Below are 27,327 nucleotides of genomic sequence, written 5' to 3' on the forward strand. Positions count from 1 at the left end.
AAAAGAAATGATGGAAACATTTGAAAATCACAATAAAATAAAGAATCCTTTCAAAGTTGACCCAATTAATGAAAGAATTAATGAGCTTTAAGAGAGGTTAGCAGAAACTTCTCAAACAGCAACACAAAGAAAACAAAAAAGAATGAAAGAGAAACGATAGCAACAACAACAAAGAAAACCAAAATAACATGCAAGAACCATTGAATATTGGATAATATCAAAGTCTGTAATCACTGCTTAATCAGAAAACCTCAGGAGAACAAGGTAAAAACATATTTTCAGAAATGCTCATCACTTTTTCCCAAAATGAATGACAGATACCACACCATAGATTCAAGAAGCTCAGAGAATATCAAGCAATATAAATATCCTAAATGGAAATAGACAAAAACAAAAACACTGCACACCACTGTCTGTAGATAACCAAGGAATGTGAAATAATCACTTACACAGAATAATTAAATTACACAGTGACAAGAATTCAACCCAACTTCTAGTGAGAAATAATGCAAGCACAACAGAGAGAAGTCTTGAAAATGATTCTTGCATTGGCAGCAGCAACCCACAGTCACCTCTGAGGAGTGCCCCCAGAATCTCTTGGGACAGGAACATGGAGGGGGCCCTTTCCAAACTCCTTGGCAGGTCAGGTGAAGGAGGATGAATGGTAGCCATCTGGCCCCTGAGTTATCAGTCATCTAGCAATTCTTTTTTCTTTTTAAAAAATACTTATTAGTTGAAGAGAAAGAGAGGAGAGAGAGACAGAGAGAGGGAGGGAGGGATCTTCCATCCACTAGTTCACTCCCAAAATGGCTGCAATGGCCAGAGCTGGGCCAGATCGAAGTCAGAGGGGTCAAGAGCTTCTTCCAGGTCTCCCACAAGGGTTCAGGGGCCCCAAACACTTGGACCATCTTCCACTGCCTTCCCAGGCTCAGTAGTAGAGAGCTGGATCACAAGTGGAGCAGTCAGGGCTTGAACCAGCATCCAGATGGGATGCCAGCACCGCCTCCCCTTCCTTCTTCTTTTGGATCTCTGGAAATTTTCCTTATCTTGTAGCATTTTTAGTCAATCAATCATAACCCTTCTTGCTTTTACTAGACTTTTTTTTTTATTTCCACAAATACAATGCTTCGTCTAAGTATGATTAAAAATCTTTATCAAGGGGCCGGCACTATGGTGCAAAGGTTAACGCCCACTGAAGCGCTGGCATCCCACGTGGGAGCCAGTTCTAGCCCCGGCTGCTCCTCTTCTGATCCAGCTCTCTACCATGGCCTGGGAAAGCAGTAGAAGATGGCCCGAGTCCTTGGGCCCCTGCACCCACGTGGGAGACCTGGAAGAAGAGCCTGGCTCCTGGCTTCGGATCAGCGCAGCTCTGGCCATTGTGGCTATCTGGGGAGTTAACCAGTGGATGGAAAGCCTCTCTCTCTCTCTCTCTCTGCCTCTCCTCTCTCTGTGTAACTCTGACTTTCAAATAAATAAATAAATCTTTAAAAGAAAATATTTATCAAGCAAATTGATAGGATTACATGCTAGTAGAGTTATAACGATCTTGTGACTATTTAAAATTGTAAATCAGGGAGGTTGGTCATCTATTCATTTTGATTATTGTTTATAGTCCCTGCCTGCTTTCCTGCTGGACTATAGCCTTTTTTTATTTTGTATTTGTTGGACTCTTTATTTAGAAGAACCATTAAGCCTTGGTCTGTAATGCAAATTAAAATTTAGTATCTCAAAAACTAGTAAGTCGGAAAAACAGGTTCTAGAGGCTGAGAAGCTTATATTTTAAAAAGAAAAAAACAAAGACTTTAACTGGGCCTGCTTTGCTACAAGTGAAATCTTCTTTGACCTGGGAAAGGGCATTATGTTTGCAGAACTGAAGGAAAATGAGCTGACCCCTGAAGGGCACTCCGACCAGTGTTAGGTTCTTCCCTTCCCACAGCCTACAGCTACAGCTCCTGGAAATGACTCTCTGGTCAAGCTCTACCTCTCTCTCATGCAGGATGGACCCAAACTCTATGGCTTAGCCCTCACTGCCAACATAGGAAGATTCTGAAAGACACACCAGATGGCTCCAAAAACCCCTCCTTCTATTGACTACAGCCAGAGGTACGCCAGCATGCCCTTTCTGGTTGAAACTCTGGACTCCAGCTCCACCCATGAATGGCGGCCAGAGCTCCTTGGCCCCACACAGTGTTGCACATGGCTGAAGCTCAGGTGAAAACCATAAGCACTCCCTCCAGCCCAGAAACAGCCTGCTCACTGGGACTCACAATCAGTGCTCTGTGTGCTGAGCTAACACAGAACAACATTATGGCTTGCAGGGATCTTTGGCATGTAGAATCCATGCTTGACCCATGCCTTGCAGGTGGCTCAGGGCTTAAGTCTCCAGCCCCTGCCACAGAAGCAGAAGGGTACTTCTGCTCATCTGATGCTCAGGCCTGAGGGACCTGCATTTGGCTCAAACCTGCAAGAAACACAGAATGACCCAACACAGCTTCCCCTGCTGCTACACAGAAAGTCATTTTAACATATTCAGCCACTATCTCAGATAGCATTTGTGCACCTGTAGGTCTTGCCTTCCCCACCCAACTTTATTGTAACTCTTGGAGGTCTGGATCTGGGCAGTGACTAGGATCTCTAAAATCCACTGAGCTCCTAGAACCAGAACTGACCTTTCAACTCCAGGGCCTGACTTGGATACTGCCTGGGAATCTTTGTGCCAAGTAGACCAACACCACCAGCAAGGCCTAAGTCTCACACCTGAGAATCTCATGTGGCAGCCCATGCTTAAAGAAACAGTTGGAGACCTGTGTAACAAGAATCTCAGTCATCACACTGAGCCCCAGGAAAACCAAGAGTCTTACGATGGCTACCATCCACTGAAGTGATAAAGGCATAGGGAGATAATACTACGAAATCTAACCAGAGGTAAAGATAAAGCACTTTACCAAACCAAAACCCAGGGATACAGCTATAGGAATAAAGCCTTCAAATTTTTTTTTTTGACAGGCAGAGTTAGACAGTGAGAGAGAGACAGAGAGAAAGGTCTTCCCTCCTTTGGTTCACCCCCCAAATGGTTGCTACGGCCGTCGTGCTGTGCCGATCTGAAGCCAGGAGTCAGGTGCTTCCTCCCAGTCTCCCATGTGGGTGCAGGGCCCAAGGACTTGGGCCATCCTCCACTGTCCTCCCGGGCCACAGCAGAGAGCTGGCCTGGAAGAGGAGCAACCGGGACAGAATCCGGCACCCCTTCTCCCACCCCGGAATAAAGTCTTCAATTAATACCAACCATCCCCCAGAAGTACTAAAAGCAAGAGATGACCCAGATGCACAAAATATCAGTGTAGAAATGCAAGAAACATGAACAAGGAAGGCAACGTGACTCCCTAAAAGGAATGCATTACTGTTGGACTGTGAAGAGAGGCATGGCAAAATGCTGAAAAGGAATCCAAGAGAATTGCTGAAAGGTACCCAGAAATACAAAGAACCAGAAAAATGAAGTTAGGTAACAAGTACATAACATGCACGGGAAATTCAGCAGAGATAGAGATATTGGCAAAGGATTGAATAAAATTATAAAAATGAAGTACTCAGGGCCAGCACTGTGGCATGGCAGGTAAAGCCACTGCCTGCAGGGCTGGCATCCTATTTGGGTGCCAGTTCAAGTCCCGGCTGCTCCTCTTCCAATACAGCTCTCTGCTATGGCCTGGGAAAGCAGTAGAAGATGGCCCAAGTCCTTGGACCCCTGCACCTGCGTGGGAGACCTGGGGGGAAGCTTAAAGCTCCTGGCTTCAGACTGGCACCATTGCAGCCATCTGAGGAGTGAATGAGCAGATGGAAGATTCTCTCTCTCTCTCTCTGCATGTACCGCTCTATAACTCTTTCAAATAAATAAATATTTTTTTAAAAAAGAAATGAAGTACTCAGTAATACAAATTAAAAACAAAAAAAAAACAGTGGAAAGCCCAAAAAAACACACTTGATGAGGAAAAACAAAGATTATTCAATCTAGAAAACTTTTTTCAAATAAATCTTCAGACCAAACAAAACAAAACAAAAAAAAAAAACAAAAAAAAAAAAAGATAAGAAAAAATTGGAAAAAACAAATACAGTGTTCAGGATTTATGGTATACCACGAAATGGTGAAATTTAGGAGTCTTAGGAATTCCCAAAGAAGTGAAAAAAACGGAAAGGCTTGGAATACCTATTCAGTGAAATAATATCAGCAGAGTTCCCCAATTTGGAGAAAGATATCAACATCAAATATAGGAAGCACTTAGAACCACCAATAGGGGTATCAGAAAAGATCCTCACCATGACACAATATACACAAACCCTCAAGAATAAAATTAGAGTGTATCTCAAGTATTTCAGCATTGAAATGCCAGGTCATTTTTAAAGTAAACCTCATCAGATTGACAGCAGAATACTCAAAAGAAACAATATGATGGAGAGACATAGTCTAAGTTCTAAAAAGGAAAAAACTTGCCATCCCAGAATATTTTACCCAGCAGAGCTCTCATTTATAAATTATGATGAAATAGACTTTCCAAGACAAGCCAAAATTGAAAGGATTTGTCACTACCCAGACAGACTTACAAATGGTATTTAAGGACGCACTAAATGCAGAAACAGGGATGATAATCCACATCGTGAAATAATGTGAAGAGAAAAGCTTCCAGTAAAAGAATAAAGGCGATTCAAAACAAGTTATAGAGACGTTTATGGAAAAATGGCAGACCAACTCATTACTAATCAATAATAATCCTGAATAAAAATGGACTGCATTCCCCAATTATAGTATAAAGGCAGGCCCAGTAGATTAAAAAACAATACACAAATACATGTGGTCTATAAGAAACATGTTTCACCAGTAAAAATACCCATAGATTTAAAGTGAAAGAATGAAAAAAATATTTTATACAAGTGGAAGCCCAAACTGAGCAGGAATAATTGTACTTATGTCAGAAAAAAATAGACTTTAAAATGAAAGATCTCTGTGAGTGAGATCCCAGTGGAAAGAACAGGCCATCAAAGAAGGAGGTACCTTTCTCTGAAGGGAGGAGAGAACTTCCACTTTGACTATGGCCTCATCTAAATAAGATCAGAGGTGGTAAACTCAAGAGACTTCCATAGCCTTGGCAACTCATGACAAGAGCCTCGGGTGATCACTGACATCATAAATAAGAGTGTCAATTGTTAAATCAACAACGGGAGTCCCTGTGCACCTGCTTCCCCATGTAGGATCTCTGTCCTTAATGTGTTGTACTATGCGAATTAATGAAAAAACTAGTACTCAAACAGTATTTTATACTTTTTTATCTATGTGGGTACTGTTGAAATCTTTACTTAGTATACTAAGTTGATCTTCTGTATATAAAGATAATTGAAAATGAATCTTGATGAAGAATGGGATGGGAGAGGGAATAGGAAATAGGCTGGTTGCGGGTGGGAGGGAGGTTATGGGAGGAAAAGCCGCTATAATCCAAAAGTTGTACTTTTGAAATTTATATTTATTAAATAAAAGTTTAAAAAATAGACTTTAAGACAAAAACTGTTGAAAGAGGCAAAGGGGGTCATTATTTAATGATTAAGACATCAATTTGAGAAGATTTGACTAACGTCAGAGAACACAGTTTTATATTAGAGAATCCAGTTTTTTAAAACAAAATTAATGGATCTAAAGGGAGACGTAAGCTCAAATACAATAATACCAGGAGACCTCCGCATCACATTTTATCAGTGAACAGGCCAACCAGATAAAGTCAACAAAGAAACAACAGAGCTAATATAAATCTCAAGCCAAATGATCCTAATTGAAATCTACAGGGGCCGGCACTATGGCTCACTTGGTTAATCCTCTGCCTGCGGCGCCTACACTCCAGGTGCTAGTCCTGGTTGGGGCGCCAGTTCTGTCCTGGTTGCTCCTCTTCCAGTCCAGCTCTCTGCTGTGGCCCGGGAAGGCAGTGGAGGATGGCCCAAGTGCTTGGGCCCTGCACCCCATGGGAGACCAGAAGGAAGCACCTGGCTCCTGGCTTCGGATCTGCATAACGCGCTGTAGCGGCCATTTGAGGGGGGTGAACCAACGGAAGGAAGACCTTTCTAACTCTCTCTCTTGCTGTCTGTAACTCTACCTGTCAAATAAATAAATAAAAAATCTAAAAAAAAAAAAAAAAAGAAATCTACAGAACATTCCATTCCGAAGTTGAACAGTTGAACATACATTCTTTTCATCAGTGTGTGGAATATTTCTCTAGAATAGACCACATACTAGGCCATAAACAAGTCTCAGCACAGTTAGAAGAATTCAAATCATATCATGTATACTTTCTGACTAAAATGGAATGAAACTAGAAATTAACAAAAGAAATGCCAGAAAATATATGAACACATGAAAACTGAACAACATGATTTGAATGAACAATGAGTAATAGAATAAACGAAAAGGAAATAAAATTTCCTTGAAATGAATGAAAATTAAAATACAACATATCAAAATCTATCAAAATTTATCAAAATGGAATACAGTAAAAACTGTGTAAAGGGGAAACTTTATGACAGTAAGTGCCTACATAAAAATATTAAAAGTGAAATCGGACAAGACTCCCCCTAAAATTTACACTGAAATGTGGCCCCTTAAAGTTCCCTAGAAATGCTATGCGGGGTGCCACATGTGTTACCGGAATTTGGGGTGCCTTACGATTTCACCACAGGCTTATTACTAAATCCCCCATATTAATAAGCATAAACCCAAGAGGGTTCTTGCCTAATATTTAGAGAAGAATTCTAAATACCGGCACAAATAAAGAAGGCAGCATGGTACATTTTAGGCTGTTATTTAGTGAGAAAGATGCATAGGAGAGTGAGAGCTTATTTAAGGGAGAGAGGTGAATGGGGGTTCATACCGAGCACCAGGAACCAGCCACGTGGAAGAGCATCCAGGTCAGGAAGCCTAGAGCACATGGCCCGAAGGCCATGTGCCCTGGAGGCGTGGGGCTACAGCAAGCCCCCTTCCTAGCAAGAGGCCAGAGAAAAAGAGCCGGCCAGGCCGCACCATGGCCTGGCTTTTAACCTGCTTCCAAAGGGGAGTGGTTAATTAACCTGATTGTCTGGTGGGCACCCAGGTGTGGCCAGGTAGGGGAATGAGGCCACACAGGGTCTGGCAAAATCATCAGGTAGGGCCATGAGGTCACACAGGGGTGTGGTGAAGGTGTGGTCTTCCAATTCACAAATCTGATCAATTTTAACCTGTATGCCTGCCTACTTCAGAAATACATAAAATAGGTAATCTAACAATGCATCTCAGGGACTTAGAAAAATAAGGACAAGCCAAACTAAAAATTAGTAGAAGGAAATAAATGATAAAAATTACAAATTAAAAAATCAAAATTTTAAAAAAACTATATAAAAATAAGTGAGATGAACAGTTTGTTTTTTGAAAAAAATAAACAAAATTGAAAGACCCAAATTAACAAAATCAGTGCTGAAAAAAGTATTTTATAACTGATAATACAGGAATACAAAAAATCATAACAAATGGCTATATACCAACAAATAATAAAACCTAGAAGAAACGGATAGATTTCTGGACACACACAATTTACCAAAATTGGAGCATGAAGACATAAAAATACTGCATTGACCAATAACCAGGATTAACACTGAATCAATAATAAAGCCAACAAAGGAAAACCCAGGACCAGATGGCCTCCAGTGTTGAATTCAACTAAACTTTTAAAGAAGAACTATTGTCAATTTTTCTTAAAACTATCCAAAACAACAAAATGGGAAGAACACGTCAAACTCACCCTATGAGGCCAGCATTACCTTATTTCCAAAATAAAAAATACAACAAAAATACAAACAAAATACAACAAAAAACAGAACTATGAACCATTATGCCTGAGGAAAATAGATGCAAAAATCCCAAAAAAAAGTATCAAATTGAATCCAACAACACATCAAAAAGATAATCCACACTAACAAATTGGAATTTATGCCAGGGAAGCAGGGATGGTTCAACATTCCAAATCAATAAACTTGACACCTCACATCAACAGAAGTACAATCACCGAAATGTCCATGCTACAAATCAATTTACAGATTCAAAGCAATCGAAATCTAAATTCTAATGACATTCTTCATAAATCTGGAAAAAAAAATCCTACAACTCATAGGACAACTCAGAAGACCCCCATACAATCAAGCAATTTTAAACAATGAAAAAAAAAAAACCTCAAGGCATTACAATACCTGATTTTTAAACTTAACTACATAGGGTGATTGCAATCAAAATAGCCTGATCCTGGCATAAGGAAAGACATGTAGAGGCATGGAATGGAAAATAAAACCCAGAAATTAACCCAATATTTACAACCAACCAATCTTTGCAAAACAAGCTAAAACCAATCCCTTTGGAAAGTCAATCTGTTCAACAACAATTGGTGTTGAAAAAACTGGATCTCTGCATGCAGAAGCATGAAACAAAATCCCTACCTTATACCCCATACAAAAATCAAATCAAGCTGGACCAAGGATCTGAACTTAAGACCCGAAACCATCAAACTATTAGTGTAAACAGAGGAGAAACACTTGAAGACATTGGCCAAGGCAAGGACTTCTTGGGTAAGACTGGGAATCACAGGCAAGAAAAGCAAAAACAGACAAATGGGATTACATCAAGCCAAAAAGCTTCTGCACAGCAAGGGGGCCACTGACACAACTGGAGAAAATATTTTCAAAGTGTACATCCCATAAGTGGTTAATATCCAGAATACATAGGAAACTCAAGAAACTCAGCAACATAAAAACAATCCAGTAAAGAATTGGGCAAAGGACAAGAACAGATATTTTTCAAAGGATGAAATGCAAACGGCCAACAAACACATGAAAATACGCTCAGTATTATTAGCCAAGCGGTACTTGCAAATAAAAACCTCTTTCTAGTTAAAATAGCTAATATCCAAAAATTTTAAAAAAAATAACAAATGCTGGTGATTGTAGAGAAAAACATATGCTAACACACTGCTGGTGGGAATGCAAATTTTTACAACCATCATGTTGAACCATATGGAGATTTTTCAGAAAACTAAAAAAACAGATCTAACATAAGACCCAGTTATCACCTGCCTGAGAACATATCCAAAAGAAATGGAATTAGCATATGAAAGAGATACCTGCACTCCCATGTTTAGCAGCTCAATTCACAGTAGTAAAGATCTGGAATCAACCTAGATGTTCATCGACTGATGGGTATATAGACAATTTTATATAGAGACACAACAGACATTGTACCACCATAAAAAAATGCAATTCTAACATTTGCAACAACATTGGTGAACTGGAGATCATTATGCTATGTGAAATAAGCCTGACCCAGAAAGACAAATATCATGTGTTTTCTCTTATTTATAGAAGTTAATACACAGAGACAACATAAAAATTGTGTATGGGCCATACCATTTGACATATAGTTATAAATATTACTTCACAGAATTATGCCATAAAAATGAAAATATATCCTTCTTTCCTCATGTTATTATCGTCAATTTCTTCAATTTGTGATATTAATATCTCTGTTTTCAAGAAAAAAATAGGATGCATGTGTGTGTATAAATGTGTATATACCTATACACGCATAAATATATATAATGCTTACATTTGGGGTTAATGTGGCAAAATGTTAAAAACTGTCATATTTTAAAATAAAATAATAAATCTATAATAAAAATTAATAAGTGATCAGAACGGAATGGACATCCCACATAATTATAGTGAAATACCTTTCATAAAAGAATAAAGAAAAATGATGGAGCAAAGGCAGTTTTTCCAATAAATGGTGATAGAACTACTGGACATTTCCATGCATAAAAATAAAGGTAGACACAGATATTATGCCCTTCAGAGAAATTAACTCAAAACGGATCACAGGCCTAACTATACCATCCAAACTTAAAATCCCTGGAAGTAACACAGAAGAAATTTTGTATAATTCTGGGTTTTCAAATAACGTTTTATATGTAGACTGATTGCATGATTTAGGAGGGAAAACAATAATAAGCCAAACTTCATTAAAATAAAAATGTATGCTTTCTGAAAGATACTGCAAGAGAATGAAAGATAAACCACAGACTGAAAGAAAATGTATGAAAAGATCTCATACAGGACTACTGTTTAAAACATAGAAGGAACTATTAAAACTCAACATGAATGGACAACCCAGTATAATGATGGGCCAAAGACTGGGACAGCTGCTCTACCAAAAATAATATAAAGAAGGCAAACTATAGGGCAGGCGTTTGGGGAAGCCATTGAGAAGTCACTTGGGTCATCTGCCTCTCATCTCAGAGTCCCAGGTTCTAACCCAGGCTCCTCCACTTGTCATTCAAAGCCCTGTTAATATGCAAGGAGGAGTGAATGTGCATGAGTGAACCAGCAGGTGAAAAATTTCTCTCTCCCTGTCTTTCTCTGCCTTTCAAGTAAAAATGAAAATAAATAAATAACATTAAAATATGTTACATATCATACGTATTCAGAAAAGTGTACATGAATACAAGAATGGCATACTATCTAGGTTAGAATTTCAATTTCCAGGACACTGAGAATAAGGAAATGTGAACATACAGGAACTTTCATTTAATGCTAATGGGGATGCAAAATGGTATAGCCACTTTGCAAAAACATTTTGATGGTTTTATACAAAACTAAACACCATCTGACTGTACTACTGAGCAATGGTTATTTAACAAAATGAATTCAAAATTTATCTACACATTAAAACATAGACATGGATGTTACAGCAGCTTTATTTAGAACTGCCAAAATTGGAAACAGCGTATATGTCCTTCGTAGGTCAATGGATAAATGGGTATATCCAGACAAGGCAATATTATTAAGCACCAAAATTAAATGTGTGATCAGAGCATGAAAATATGTGGAGACAACTTAAATGGCTATTACTAAGTGAAAGAAGACAACCTGAAAAGATACCATGGTATGCTTTCAACCATATGGCATTGTGGAAAAGGCAAAACTAAGAAAAAAAGTGAAAAGACAAGCAGGGGCTGCCAGGGGTGAATCGGGAGAGAGAAATGCAGACGCAGGGCACAGAGGCTTTTTACAGAATTGAACTACTCTGCTTGGTATATATCATTAGCAACTTGTCCAGATCCCTAGAAGATACACTACTGAGAGTGAATCTGAATTTAAGTTATGGACGTATTGTGGACATTGGGTGATAATGATATCTCAATGCGGTTACATCAACTGTAATGAACATACCATTTTCATATGGGACATTGATCAGTGAAAGGATATACATGTGTGAGTACAGGAGCTTTATAGGAAAGCTCTGTACCCTATGCCCAGTATTTCAATCAAACTAAATTGCTCCACAAATAAAGTCTACTTTGAAAAAAAAAATTATAGCATCCATTTTAAGTACCATTGGAGAAAAGTATTGGTTTTGAGAATCATGAAGGCGATAAATTCTAATTTCCCTTCCTTAGGATTCACAACTAACACTTTATTTAGATCCTTGAATAATAAATTCATAAACTGAATTCATTGGATTACAATAATCATTTTCTTTTGTAAAAATTACTTATTTGCAAGGGAGACAAGGCTAGAGAGACAAAGGAAGATCTCTCATCAGTGGTTCATTTTCCAGCATCCACAACAGCTGGGAACAAAACCAGGAGCTTGGAACTCAATCTGAGTCTTTCCATGGGAAGAATTCAACTACTTGAGTACATGTTAACAGGAAGCTGAAATTGGGACCAGAGTTGGTATGTAAACACAGGCACTCTGATGTGGGATGTGACTGTCCCAACTGGCATGTCAACCACTGCACAAAACACCTGCCCCTCAGTAGTTATTTTCTGAACATCTTGTATAAACAGGCCACTGCAGATCATATGAGAGACAAGGCATAGTAATTGAGGAAGGGTGTAGCACTCAAAAGAGGCAGGAGGGGCAGACTCAGAAGGAAACAGAGGAATGGAAAGAAGCATCAGAGCTCAAAAGCATGCGGATATTCATTAAGAAGCAGGGGAGGATGTGTTCATGAGGTTGTTAAGAAACAATTTCCCAGTTTTTGTTCCGGACTATCATTTCCAAAATGTTTACTTGGAAACACTCTGGGGAGACTGACACAGTTTCTCCCTACAGGGAAGAAGACAAATTTTGTTGCTTCCTAGAATAACAAAAATGTCTTTCTCTGGGACAGAGACTGGACACTTGTGCCAGGAGTCTCTTTAAAATGCAGATCCTCAGCTGGATCTCAACCCCACTGTGTACACAGAGTGTTTCTGGGCTGCGCTGGTTCACAGCTGTGGGGCTTGTGGTCCTGGGGACGGGCACAAGCATGGAGTCGTCAGTGTAGGTCTACGTCTCTGATAAAGGAGTCCCCTTCCTGCTGCCAGTGTCTATGAAAATATGGCAGCTGCCTAGCTTGTAAGTTGCTGAGTAGGGAAAAAAATCTCGGACCCCTGAAATACAGGCCCCTGACAAACAGAGGTTATCCTTTACTAACCGTGTTAAGACCCTGTATGCACTTAACTCAATTTCACCATCATGGACACCCAGCAGGTTTTATTTTGACTGTAATACAGAAGAGGACACTGATAATAAGTGTTTCCCTAACCTCAAAGTCAAACTTCCAGGCAGGGCTAGTCTTATCACTGCAAGCACAGATATGACTGACTACCCACACCCACCGGTCTAACCAACGAGGATCAGCTGAGTCCCTGGACACTCGGGTTTTAAACTGAAGAAGTCACAGTGATCATGTTAGAAACATAAATTCCTGAACTTGATCCACTACATGAGATATATGCAAAATGACAGAAAATTGGGCCAAATGCAAATTCAGTATCTTATTAGAAGAAGTAGTCCTTAAAGTTGTAGAATTTTAATGAAAATTCTTGCGCTTGACCTAATTAGATAATTATATCAATACCTTCTTTTTATATAAATAGACTGGAACATCAGAAGGTTGTGGAAATCGCCTAAATGGCAAAGCGTTTTTATCTTTAGCAACTCTCTGAAAAGTGGCTAAAATCTATTTAGAAACTCTTAAAGAGGAGTGGATGATATACAAAGATTTTTAAAAGGGCAAATACAGAGATATTTGACATATTTACAATACGTAAATTCGAATGACATACAAGGATTTATCTGTTGGCCATTGCTTTGGTAAGCAATGTTTCTTATCTGTGATACCTTTATATATGAGAAAAAAAAGAAGCTGAAGCTATGATTAAAATATCTACGTTGGAAAAAAAAATAAGTCGCTACTTAGTTTAAGATATAACTTTGGATTTTTTGGTAAGTACAATTTTTTGGCCTACAATTTTAACACTAATTGGTGCAATCCTTTATCATTTAGTTATAATTTGAAAGGAAGAGACATGATATATCTCCCAACAGCTCGTTCACAGCTTACAATGGCTGATGTAATGGCTTACAATGGCTGAAGCTGGGAGCGTAGAGGTCAGTTTGAATCTCCCACATGCTGGCAGGAATTGAAGGACTTGAGCAATCACCTGCTACTCCCTACCTAATGTTTTCCCATCAGCAGGAAGCTGGAATCAGAAGTGCAGCTGGAATTAAAAACAAGGCACTGGGAAATGAAATGCAGATGCCCCAGCAGTATCTTAACTGCTAAGCAAAAATGCCTGACCCAGTGCAATAGTTTAAAAATGGTAACCTTCCAAATGGTTAATTCCATTGTAGTAGTGTTTTACTGCGGAAATACATTATTTTGAAGTCACAAGTAATCCTCATACAGAAGTTGAAATTATAAATCATGTGGACACATTTCAAACTTACTTGTTGTGACTCAAAAGTAGATTTTGCTTTGGCTATTTTCTGCAGTTCTAATAAATATTATTTGATAATTTATTGTGTTTTGGGTGAATTCTATTATTAGAGTTGCAATCGTTTCTTGTCACATCTTCAGTAAAGAATTTGATTTAAAAAAAGTTCTCTTTCAGAAACCTAAGCTAATAAATAAATATGTTCTCAACAAAATACAATACAATTTTAAATCAGAAAAATGCTATCAAATACTAGGTCTCTGGTGAGAATGGACAGAAGAAGAAAAAAAAACATGAAAAACAGAAATAGTAGGAGATGTAATTTTGCACACTGCATTTGAAAGCACATTATAATGTAACAATCCTCCTCCTATTTGAGTCATTTTTGTTCAGAGATGTATGGTAGTTTCACTTTTAGAGATGAATCACAAAACATAATAGGAGAGGACTTCAAAAAGTTCAAGGAAAATGCATGTTGTGAGAAAACTGCATGGATTTCGAAAAATGTTGCACTAGAATAAACTTTAAAAAAAGGTTTAATTATGTGTTTGAAAGAGAGTGTGTGTGTGTGTGAGAGAGAGAGAGAGGGAGGGAGAGAGAGAGAGAAAGAGAGAGAGAGAGATCTCATCAGCTGATTCCACTTCCCAAATGGCCACGATGTCAGGTCTGGGCCAGGGCAAAGCCTAGAGCCTGGAACTCCATCTAGGTCCCCTTCTGGGGTGACAGAAGCCCAGGTACCTGGGCCATCATCTGCTGCTTTCCCAGGCACAAATTACCAGGAAATGGATCAGAGCTGAGCAGTGAAGACTCCAACTGGGATTCCAATGTGGGATGCCAGTGTCACAAAGGGTGCTTATCCTGTTGTGCCACAATGCAGGTCCCCATCATAAACATTTTAACTGAATTTCCCATGAAGTTTTTGAAATATCCTGGCATATCACAATCATTAAACAGACTTGTTTCTAATCATACTTTCGTTATAAATTATTTTGCATTAACCCGATGGTAGTAATTCCATAAAAATAATAGTAACAACAGTCCTTTTTCCAATAAATAGAAAATTGGCACAGATACTTTAGAAGAAAGTACACAAGAGAGATTAATTAAAAATGTGTTAAATAGTTTATTGCTACCATGATTATCTTTCCTGCATCACCCTGGAATCATGAAAAACACTACAGGAAAAGGTACAAAGAAAACATTTAAGAAAAGGAAACTAAATGATACATGTTTCTTTGTTGGCATTTCAGATGTTTATTATGTAATATTTTATGAAAATTTGGCTCCAGAAAATATACACTATCAGAAGTTGGCCAAGATTCTACCTAACATAAGCCAATAAATTTTTAGACTTTCAACAAACAACCCAAAAATGATTAACATTGTGTCTTTTACATGTATGCATAACTCTTCTCGTACTAAATTTCTTTTTAAAATGTAATGTCATTCTTCATATACATCTCTATTTGATAATATGCATACTATATGTCACTTCATACATATCACTAAATTCATACATTGTAATTGAAAAAGCACATGACATGTGGCCATAGTAGAAGAGGAACCCAAAAAAGCTGGGATGATGATATGGCTGGGAGTAGTAGGCATGGTTTCAAATCCTTTCTGTTACTTATTAGCAGTGCGATTTCTGACTGGCTACCTACATGCTCCGTGGTTCTGGTTAATCATGTCTCAACTGAGCATGCACTTAAATAATAGATGTAAACTACTCAGTTGTATGTTGATCAAATGCTAGTGAGAGCAAAATTACTTTGCAGTAAAATTGCTAGAAATTTATGTCCAACAACTTTAAAATATGGAATCAATATTTGCAAAAGTGGAAAATCTAACTGAAATCATTTTGTTCATTCTTCAAAAGAAATATGGCAACCGTGGGCTCAGAAGGTAGACTGTCTCATGACTGCCCTGAAATAAAGAACTATTTTAATGCTGTGAGCTTCTGTTTCCTCATGGGCCCAACTGGCCCACCAATAACAACTGCAAGCTTTTGATGAAATAACAAAGCCAGGTATCAGATAAATAGTAGATGCCAGATATATAGTATTTTCCCATTTCTGTGTCTGTACTGTATTTTCTGAATCCCCGCATATAGGCTGAAATGAGTTAGACGGTGGGAATGCAAGGTTTGAAGTGGTCAGAGAGCAAACACGGATTGGCTTCCCGCTATCTATGCCAAGAGTTTTGTTTGTATTATGCTGTTTAACTCCACTGGACTGAAGTTGCTCTTTCTACAGCGGTTACTGGCATTTCAGCAGCTGAAGTCTGTGGTCATTTCACAGGCTTCCTAACACCAGACGTTCCCCCTGTGTTCAACAGTCCAGCTCACTACCCTTCAAGTCCAAGTGCACTCCCAGTGCTGGGCAGTCCTCTTAACTGCATAGGCTCTCCCTCACATCCTCTTCCTATGCTGAGCTCCTGCAGGTTAGCCTTCCAGGGACTTCGCCCCTGCTTGTCTCGGCTTCTTTGCACTTCAGTGTATTTTATTCATTCTCATAGTTTACTACCTCTTAATTTGCCAGAATTTATTCCAACTCTGATCTCTCAAAGATCTATAAGCACAAATGTACCTTCATCAGGATGGGCAATCAACACCATGGACATTGAACTTTCTCATCTCAGTTAAAGATTCTTAGAATTTTTCCACTTCAGTTTTATCTCCACAGTCTTCTCGGGAGTTTGCATCAATTACCAGCCCTTTCCTAAGTTCAGTCAATCAGTAAGTCCTGACTATTTTCCTTCCCAAACATTTCTTGAATGCATCAGCATCATGTTTTTCTTATCACCATTAATTTAATTACCATCATCTCAAAACTCAACTACTACAAACCTCCTTACAATCATGAGTCTCCATTCATTAGCCATCTTCCTTCCTTCCTTCTTCTATTCCTTCCTTCCTTCCTCTCTTTCTTCCTCCCTCCCTTCCTTCTTCTTCCCTCCCTCTCTCTCCTTCTTTATTTGATTCTTCTTTAAGGGAAAGAGTTTACTGGGGGAAACCCGACAGACTGGAGGGAAGGGGCAAAGAAGGAAAAGAGGAAGAAGGAGAGCATAAGAGAGAGACAGAGACAGAGACAAAGGTCAGAAGACAAAAGGAAGAGAGAGGGCAAGAGAGACATGTGTTCCGGAACAAGTCCTTTTAAAACTTTGCTGGGGGGCGGGCAGGGAAGTAGGAGCAGTGAATCCCATTAGGATGGGGGTGGAGCTTGAAACCAGTGGTTGGGCCATGTGGCCACCTGGCTTCCAGCAATGGCAGTGGGGGCTAGAGGCTAGGATGGTGTCCAGGGCGTAGATGGTGCCATAGATAAGACTGTGCCATTTTACTAACATTTCCCCTTTTTGTTTTTTATAAAGCAGGAGTTGTATGGATTACATTAGTCCCAGAAGTCCAGGAGGGGTAGCGGGACTGTCTTTAGAGCTACTTCCTGCTGACACATTAGCCATCATATTTAATAAGTCACATATCCCCAATAAAATACTTAAAAGTCCATACGTAACTTTTCTCATAAAGGCTGAATTTACCTAAAATCTTTGTAGACTCATTTCTTCCTTTATTATATTGTTTATTCTATATATACTTTTAGATTTTTCCAAACAAATTATCATACTAATAATGAAAAGTAAAATTGTAGTAAAAACTTAGAAAACTATGAGAACTTTCAACATATGCTTTTAAAATTAATTTTTGAGTTATATAAAATATAATGCAAATACAATTGTACTTTTGTAATCTTTTGCTAATTGAAAAAGTGCATTGGCATGGTTTTATATTCTTTTTTTTTATTGACAGGCAGAGTTAGACAGTGAGAGAGAGACAGACAGAAAGGTCTTCCCTCTGTTGGTTCACCCCCAAAATGGCCGCTATGGCAGGCGCACTGCAGCGATCCGAAGCCAGGAGCCAGGTGCTTCCTCCTGGTCTCCTGGTATTCAGAAGAATGATTCCAAATGTGCAAACTTCAAACCTGCTCCATGATTCTTTTACTTACACAAGAATTTCACAGATATCCTAAATATAAGTCAATAGATCCCATGAACTTTAAAGCTAATACATTTTATATTACAAGTGGAATGGCAAACATCTCCTTATTATGTTATATTATATTTAATATTGCTGGAAGCTAGTAACATTTATTATGGGATAGATTATTGTTAAGGTAAGTAGTGGATGGAAAGGTGGCTAATGGTCATGTGCTATCCTAGAAATGATATGTGATATTGTACTTTTATTCGCAGCTATATAACTATCTTTGTACTAAGGATGAATGGAACCTTTTGGTTCTATTGAAGCTTAATGTGCAAACTAGTAAGAAGGGATGAGCAATATCACACCATCCTCTGCTTCTGGCTGGGCTTGCATTCATTCTGGTTTGTTACAGCCTCAGTCCATAATAGCTTTAAATGCCATGGCTATGATCCCTACTTTTAAAAGAGTGCTGATATTGCATGTTGTAAGTAATTATTTTCTGAGAACATGCCAGCTTTTGTTGGAACAAGAGAGAAAATATAAATAATTCTTTAGTGCTATAAGAACTAATACAGGGTTGTGCTCACTTTCATACTTGAAATCCTACAACAACACAGACTCAAGATAAAAAAGAATTCTAACTTGAATTCATAGCACAGATAAACATTTGGTCATACCATGCACAATATAAAATATTTGTGTAAAGTTTTAATTTGCTCATTAAAATCACATTAGTTCTCCACAGAAGAGCTATAACAATGTCTGCATTTAAAATTTTCCTTTTTCATGTTATTGTCAGGTTTTGAATATATATTAATCTAATTCAAGAGAAAATATCTCAATAGGTTAATTTTTATTATAAATCATGTTCTATTTTCCAACAAGTGTATTTATTTTTGTATAAATCCAGTAAAACAAAACTAAGAACAAATCATTTATAAATATGTTATCTGAGAGAAGTGTGTATGCTGTGAAAATATGTTAATGCACTGTGGGGAGCAGCTCGGACTAGACTAAGTTACTGGAATTAAGACTTATTCTATGCATCTGCTCTCCTCTGTGGGGAGCAGCCCGGACTGGACTAAGTTACTGGAATTAAGACTTATTCTATGCATCTGCTCTCCCACAATATGGCGCTGGGAGAGAAGTAAACAGCTTCCGCACAGCTGCCTCCAGTTCAACCAATTAACTGTAGGACTTGCTCCTGATTGGAGGAGAGCAGCGTACTCGGCGTGTGGGCAGCCGAGTTGGGATTGGCGGAGGAGGACTATAAAGGAGGAGAGAGACGGCATGCACCAGGAACATCTATGGGGAACATCTAGCTGAAGGAACACCCGTGCAGCCCCCGAGAGAGCCGGCCGGCGGTGTGCCGCTCCCCTGCGGAAGTGGGGAATGTGGCCAGGGGGAACTGCCCTTCCACGGAGGTGGAAGGGATAGTAGCCAACCCGGGAAGAACCAGCAGCAAACCCGGGGAGGGCCGAGCAGACGAAAGAACAGCGCAGGGTCCTGTGTCGTTCCTCCACGAAGAGGGGGAGCGACATAATGGTGCCGTGACTCGGATAGAAAACCTAGTACGGATAGGAAACTTAGGAGGGAAGAAATGACTCAGATAGGAAACCTGATTCGGATAGGAAACCTAGAACGGATAGCAAACTTAGGAGGGAAGAAACGGGAAGAAGCAGGAAAATACCAGAGAGAGAGACTAGCAAACAGCCTAGGGAAAAGCCGGACGAAAAGGGTGCCGGAAGAAGCTATTGAAAGCCTAGGCATAGACTCAGATACGGACTACGGGGGGAAGCTGGGAGGAATCTCTAAGGTCGAAAGCGAAAGTGAAAGCTAGAACAAACAGACTCCGACGCGGACTGTGGGGAGAGGCCAGGAGAAATGAGGGAGGAGTATTGTTGGAGGAAAGTTTGGGGAAACATACCGGGTAGAGAAAAATGTTAGGGAAAATGAAGCCGCGAGTGCAGGCCGAGGCGGAAACGAAAGCCACTTTGGGATTCTCAAGTTAGCCCGGGAATAGGGGGCGAAAAGTTGAAACCAGAAGCTGAGACGTAAGCCAGATTGGGATCCGTCTGATTAGCCCGGGGAGCAAAGGACGGGAAGCCAAATCGTGGGGCGGAGACGTACGCTGGGTTGAATTCGCCAGGCTAGCCCGGGGAACTTGGATTGAATGCTAGTGGTGGAGACGCAAGCTACGCTGTGTTACTCGCAGAAGCCACCGCGTGCAGAGAGAGCACGGGGCGTGAATAGATAGGGAACGGGGCTGGCGTAGGCCGTGGTTCAGACGCGAAAGGGTTAAGCGTGGAGACCGCGGAGCGCGCGAAGCCAGAGCCGCGCAAAGCCGGGAAGCTGCGCAGATGAGAGAGGCGCGCGGGCTGAAGCGGCGAGGTGCCGGGAAGCTGCGGGGATAAGAGAAACAGAAGTTTGGAAGTGAAGTAAAAGAGAAATGGGAATGCTGGAAGATAGAAGTGAAATGGGAGAGGTAGGAATGCCCGGAGATAGAGAAATAGAGAAAAATAAGGCCTCCCCTCAACATGCCAATTAGAAGGCTTGGATTCGGTCTGCCCGATTAGTGAGGCGATGAGCACCTGGGTGGCTAGCCGCAGGTCACCGAAGACAGGCACTAATTAACATCAGTAAAGCTTCCCCACAATGCAACAATTAGGAGGCTTGGATTCGGTCTGCCTGGGCACGAACCAACACTAAAAAGTCTCCCCCACAAAAAGGCAATGAGAAGGCTTGGATTCGGTTTGCCTGATAGGTTTTGTAAGCCCCTGCAGGCAGAGCAGAGCATGCGCTGCAGGGCACCGAACACAGGCACGCATCAGCGCCTAAAAACCTCCTCACAACATGGCGAAGAGAGGACCCGGATTCGGTTTGCCTGATAGGACTTGTAAGAGCCTGTGGCAACTCTAGCAAGTAGAGCAGAGTGTGTGCCGCGGGACACCGAAGACAGGCGCGTATCAACGCTAAAAAATAAAAAGAAAGGGGGATCTGTGGGGAGCAGCTCGGACTAGACTAAGTTACTGGAATTAAGACTTATTCTATGCATCTGCTCTCCCACAATATGGCGCTGGGAGAGAAGTAAACAGCTTCCGCACAGCTGCCTCCAGTTCAACCAATTAACTGTAGGACTTGCTCCTGATTGGAGGAGAGCAGCGTACTCGGCGTGTGGGCAGCCGAGTTGGGATTGGCGGAGGAGGACTATAAAGGAGGAGAGAGACGGCATGCACCAGGAACATCTATGGGGAACATCTAGCTGAAGGAACACCCGTGCAGCCCCCGAGAGAGCCGGCCGGCGGTGTGCCGCTCCCCTGCGGAAGTGGGGAATGTGGCCAGGGGGAACTGCCCTTCCACGGAGGTGGAAGGGATAGTAGCCAACCCGGGAAGAACCAGCAGCAAACCCGGGGAGGGCCGAGCAGACGAAAGAACAGCGCAGGGTCCTGTGTCGTTCCTCCACGAAGAGGGGGAGCGACAATGCACTCATGTTAGTTTTTTATTGAAAGTTCATTCCATCATGTGGAGAACAGATAAAAAGTCTATTATGCAAAATTAAATGTTAAAATAATTCTGACACTTGGAAAAAGGCATGCTTAAATTCTTAATATAATTTCCCTATATAAATAGATGCATACTCATAGCAAATAATGAAATAACTCTGTCCCATGATAGGGCTCCACAGGATTCAGAACAATAAAAACAGAAGAAAAAATGACTAGCAGGTGACCAAAGAACTATGTCCATGTCTTGGTTATTGTAGATTGAAACTATCAGGCTTTCTATTTAGCATGTGGAAAGACAACTGAGAACTAAAATTCCATAGCCGTGGCTCCCACATCTCTTTCAAATATATCAGTCTGTCTAAGATGGAAGTGTATTTTGTTGGAAAAAAAAAAATCTAGACTTTTGTTTATGTTGGTCTTGAATGATCTCTGATCTCATACCAAAATTCCACGGACACTAATGACAACCATCCAGACTCAGCACGATTCCTTCTCTACCTGCAGCTGGCTGGGGGAAAAAAGTACAGCGCCTTTGTGTTTCTTGAACCCTTTGTGATTAGAATAATGTGGCTGATACAAAATTGTGGTGTTTGAAACTGTCTGTCAGTAACACTTGAAAATCATGCAAAACCACATTTTTCTAACCCTCCTTCTAGACCTCCAGTGCCAACTTTGCATTTGAATACGATTCTGTTGTAAATGAATTAGCAAAACCAAGTACTTAAAAAATTCAAGTAGGCTAACTCTGCTAAAGTATAACTGGCAAAACAATGAAAGAATACAGATATAGCCATTAACAAATATGTTTGGTTTTGTAGTTAAAACTAGCGTATCTTTCCTGAAGATCTGGAATATCCCAGAAAGGTTATTTACAATTACAAAGTAATATCATACAGCACAGACTAGTGCACTTAAAACTGTAAAAAATGATTAATATATTTGAGAAACCATAAATTAACATAATTCTATAAAGAAGCAATGCATATAGATAACTAATTGTGTGTGTGTGTGTGTGTTCTGTTGTGTATAGCGAAGTCAATAGCTATGGAAGAATGTGAAAGATTTAACAAAGTAAGTAAGCAATAATAACTTCTAGGCCACAGAATGCAACTGCTGAGTTAGTTCAAATTTTCAATATATACATAATTCTTCCAAATAAATGCCACTGACTATAAAAAAGTTGAAAATATTCCAACTTTTTGGTGATTCAATATAAATATTAAAAAGCATAAAAATACAATTGCAAATGACACTAGATATATGAAAAATTTACAATGTATTAGAATTCAATGCATTTTACAAGTATAATCAATTAAAATGAAATAGAAGAGCAAAGATGTTTTAATTTGAGGAAATACAGCCATAAATCCTTATGACATGTATTTTGTATTTCACAGATGAAGAAGCTCAGACTTACAAAGATCTCACAGCTCAGCATTGCAAAACCAGGATGCTAAAATCTATATTCGTAACCAATAAATTATACTACCCCTTAGGTCAACAACATGCAAAATGGAAAGAACCTCTGGAAAACAGTTACAACATACATGTATTCAAAATAATGAGCAAGCAAGTCTCACTGGCAGGCTAACCATGTTACATGATTTAACATCAATTTTTTGACACTTTTAGAGAATAAAGCCTGAAGGGAAATATTTTGTTAGAGATGCTCATCTCCTGATATAAGGAAATCTGAGCCTGGGATACAGTAGAAGCTGTGAGCCACGAGGCTCAGGTAAGTCAATCCTTTTGTTAGCATTCTATAAATCACCCAGTTTACTAAATCTGAGAATTATCTTTGGGGGATTCCTGGGCCTTGTCCATCATATTTAATTGCATTTGAAGCTCTGTGAATTCTGCCTCAGCAAGTGAGTCACTTTCACCTCTTATTTATTCATGGGACGTGATAGACTTCTTTTTGACATACTGAAAATAACCTTCTACATGTGCCCCTTCACCTCTACCCCCAAACAACCAGTTACCATTATGGCACAGTTAACACAAGTAGAACTTAAGAAATCATGTCGGCAATGATAACTTTGTGCCCAAGAATGTCTTGGTGTGTCTAACTGTAAACAATACAACCCAGCACTTTCATTTCTGGGACTGAACACCTTGCATCAATTCATCTTTAAAAGGACCCTGCATCGCAGCACAAATGGAATATGTGCGGTTCTCCAACAAGCCCATGCCTCTGGGGTTTCATTTTCTTTATTCTGTCTTGTCTTCTCTCACTCAGATTTATCAGATGAAATAGTTCAGGCTATCCTCCTTCTCCATGGTTGTCTCCAGTCAAATTCAACATTTCAAACTATCAGTGTGTGTGTGTGTGTTGAGGGTTGGTGTTCATGGTATTTTGATGCATGTTGGAATGATGTAAGAATCCTCCCTCTCCTGGTCCCTGTCCTGTTTTTCACTAATTTTATTTTCATCTATCTGTATATACAGAGGATTAACTCCATGTTAGGTAAAGAGTTCAATGCTTAGTAGGAGAAAGAAAAAGAAAAAAGAAAGGAAGAAAAAAGAAAAAAACAGCAGCAACAAAAAACTCTTCCTCAACAGTCCAGACAAGGGCTGTTCAAAGATCACCTTTGAGATGCAGTTACTGCATCCAAAGGTGATTCTTCTGCTTTTTTGTCCCCCTTCCTGTTTCCCTTCCTTCCTCCTCCTTCTTTTATTTTAGAAAATTAATTATCTTTAAAGAAGAACCCAAGAATTATACATCTTTTGCAAGCTCTTAGACATAACTATGACATAAGAATATTCTCCACTTAATACACTGAAAGGAAGTGATTCTTGAGAACAAGTTTTACTGTTCAATCTCATGAAACAACTCTTTCAGGACAGAGGTCCTGCGCAGGAAGTTAGTGCACAGTGACTCTTGTTTATTTAACAATTAACACTCTTATGTATTATCTCAGTGATCACCCAAGGCTCTTGACATGAGCTGACTAGGCTACTGAAGCCTTTTAGATACACTAAGTCGAAAGGGCCATAAGCAAAGTAGGATTTCTCTCTTCCCTTCAGAGAAAATTACACCTTCTTTATTTAGCGGCTGCTTCTTTCCACTGAGGTCTCACTCACAGAGGTCCTTTATGCAGGACATTTTTTTGCCAGAGTGTCTTGGTTTTCCATGCCTGAAATGCTCCGTTAGGTTTTTCAGCCAGACAAGAATGCCATAAGGGCTAATACTGAGGTCAGAGTGCTACTTAAAGCAATTGTTATTCTACGAGTCTGCTGTGTGGACTGATTCCCAAAACATTAATAAAATTTTAAGAGATGAGATTAGATATATAAGACTTTAATAAGCACATGACTTGCAAGACATCTGACCTGTTTTGTAATAAGGAAAATAAAATATGAAACAGAGTGAAAATTTCAACTGAAATAATATTCTGTATCACACTCATAAAACAAATATCCAAAGGGGATACTTTTGATTTGTGATAGCTATAATGTCTGCTGTGCTTATATATCACTGTGATACAGACAATTTTAGACATATCTCAGGAAGACTCCTTGAGTTTGAACTTACCAACTGCAACATAGTGCATTCTAAGTCTTTTCCAACTCTGTTGATATTTGGTTCTGCAAGTCCCTTCTAAGATTTAGAATTACATTTCAGATGAGTTTACACTATTTATACTCCAGGCTCACAATTATGAATCTCATATTTTCCTTGCCACTGCAGAAATATTAGGGACCTTTAAAAATCAGCTGAAATGTCAATATTCTTTGAATGAAGTTGACCTACCTTCTAAGTGATACCTATTGGTTTGTGATTGTACAATCTATTTCTTTAAGTGAAGAAAATAAGGAAAGAAAGAGGAAATCCACTAAAGTGACTCAGAAGTTAACAAATAAAGGATGGGTGTGTTTATGTAAAGTCAGAATCGGAGGCTTTTTTATTTGGGATTCCTGAATGTAAATCTTTCGGCCAATCATGCAGATCCATAAGTGAATAAAATAGGAGAATAGAGGAAACTTTTTATTTTTCTTATTTTTTAATCGAAATCTATTCTATAAGCCTTATTTCAAGTAGTATAAAGGGTTCACTTCTGCTCTTCCCAGAGTGAAAACATAGTATAGGGTCAAGTTGACATCAAACATAGGAAGCCAGAGGACTTGGGAACTGTTTCATGCTTAGCAGTATCTCCCTCACTTTTTGTGAACAGTGATGATATTAAAAGGAACTGTTTGTACTAATAGAGTGCTGAAGACCAGTCAATGACAGCTGAAAGACTGGAACTGATATGAAGCTCGGTATTACATTTCCAATGTCCCTCGTCCTTTGGCACTGTATGGAAACAACATTCAAAATTGCCTGTATTTTTTTCCACTGCAGTTAGCAAAATCCTGTACTTGTTTTGCCCTGACAATCTGGCAGAGCAGGGCTAGTTTAAATTCTTCTTGCCTCTCTTTCTACACACAACTGAACACAGATAATCTTTATCCCTTTGACATGACTTTAAGAAAAATTTCCTTCTTGATATCTTTATACAGAGAATTTGAGTAACATGGAGCATAATTGCAATTCATTCACAAATAATTCTCTTCTTAGATGCGGACTTTTGGTATTTAATGTGTATTGAGTTCCTTTTTCTTTTCGCTGATGATAATATAAATTGATACTACATCAAACAAATCTCATTGATAAGTCAATCTCAAAGCAGGAAATCCTATTAAAGGGACATCTTACTGAAGGACTCTGCTGTATTAGAGGTACATATACATAGTAAGATTAATTCTCAAATGCTGTTCTTAATAGCATCCAAGGAAGATTATGGGCCATGGATATTGAACATGATACCATTTATTTCACATCTAAGGTGATTTTCAGAGGAAAATGAATTCAACATGTCTCCAACTCAGTTGTGAAAATATATTCAGCTGGAGTAGGAATGGGGAAGACACAAACATCAAGGAACCCTTTAGAAAAGAAGCTATACTTGGCTACACCATGTAAAAAGAGGGCTGATGAACACATCCAAAGTGGTGCCAGAAGTCACTGTTTGGGCAGTATTGAAGAGAACGGATGCTGGAGACGATGATAGGAAACACAGAAGGCAGAGGGCTCTAAAGCTGACCCGACAGAGGCGTGAGGCAGCAAAAGGGAGCTTCAGGAACGGAGCTCCTGCAAAGCAGCATGTTGCCCCTCTACCAGCGCTTCGTGTCATTCTGCATGTGTCCTAATGTCTGAGCACTAACCCTGACCTTCACATCAATAAACCCACTTTCGTATGAAAAAGAAACTGGCTAGTTGCTTTATTAAAGGCAACACTGGTACACAATTTTATGTTAGATTTTCACGTGCAATATTACTTAATTGAGTAAAGACCAATATAGATGTCATAATAGAAGTTCAGGAGTTGAAATAGTCATTGTGGGGACTGTAACATGGACCAGTAAGTATACCATGTCCAGAACAATACCTAGTGTGCATTAAATCAATTCATGCTAACTATGTATTTTCATTATTCACATTTGTCTGGGAAACAAAGACAAAAATCAGTTATTCACATTAATAAGGGCGCTCCAGAATAACGCGTGTCAGACATAATAAAACATGATAAATTGCTGCAAATGTTTTGGGAATGGGTTTTGACTGACAGAAACGTCTATTTCCTATACTTTCGTTTTTAGAGCTGTGAAGGACTGAAAGTATAGCCACAGGGACATTTTATAAGGGTAAACAACATCTCAACTCTAAAAATATTATGTAAACTTTAGTAACTAATCAAAGTCAAATTATATACATAAGTTAGATGTTAAATTTATTTCATTATTTTATCAGATATTACACAAATAAAATAAAAACAGAAGCAATTTTAATTTAAGAGATTATTTCATAGGGTATGACATACACACACACTTATATGGAGTACATACCTATTTATTTAAAACTGTCAGTAATAATTGAGCAGTTTCACATCTAATCAAACTACTTTATCATTCAAAATTTAATTACAAATAATTTACCTTCTCCAAAATGAAAAGAATTGATCTAAAGCATGCACTCAGAGACATTTAT

At 39.2% G+C, this 27,327-nt stretch overlaps 1 protein-coding gene across 5 annotated transcripts in view; it reads right to left on the reverse strand.

The window, feature by feature from the left end:
• The window catches only part of SPOCK3 (SPARC (osteonectin), cwcv and kazal like domains proteoglycan 3), a 488,449-nt gene that overhangs the window by 118,675 nt on the left and 342,447 nt on the right, over positions 1 to 27,327 (reverse strand). The gene's annotated exons all lie outside the window — the stretch shown is intronic.

Source organism: Oryctolagus cuniculus, chromosome 8 (genome assembly GCF_051225735.1).
Source record: "Oryctolagus cuniculus isolate XC-2025 breed Fujian yellow rabbit chromosome 8, ASM5122573v1, whole genome shotgun sequence".
Classification (NCBI taxonomy): domain Eukaryota; kingdom Metazoa; phylum Chordata; class Mammalia; order Lagomorpha; family Leporidae; genus Oryctolagus; species Oryctolagus cuniculus.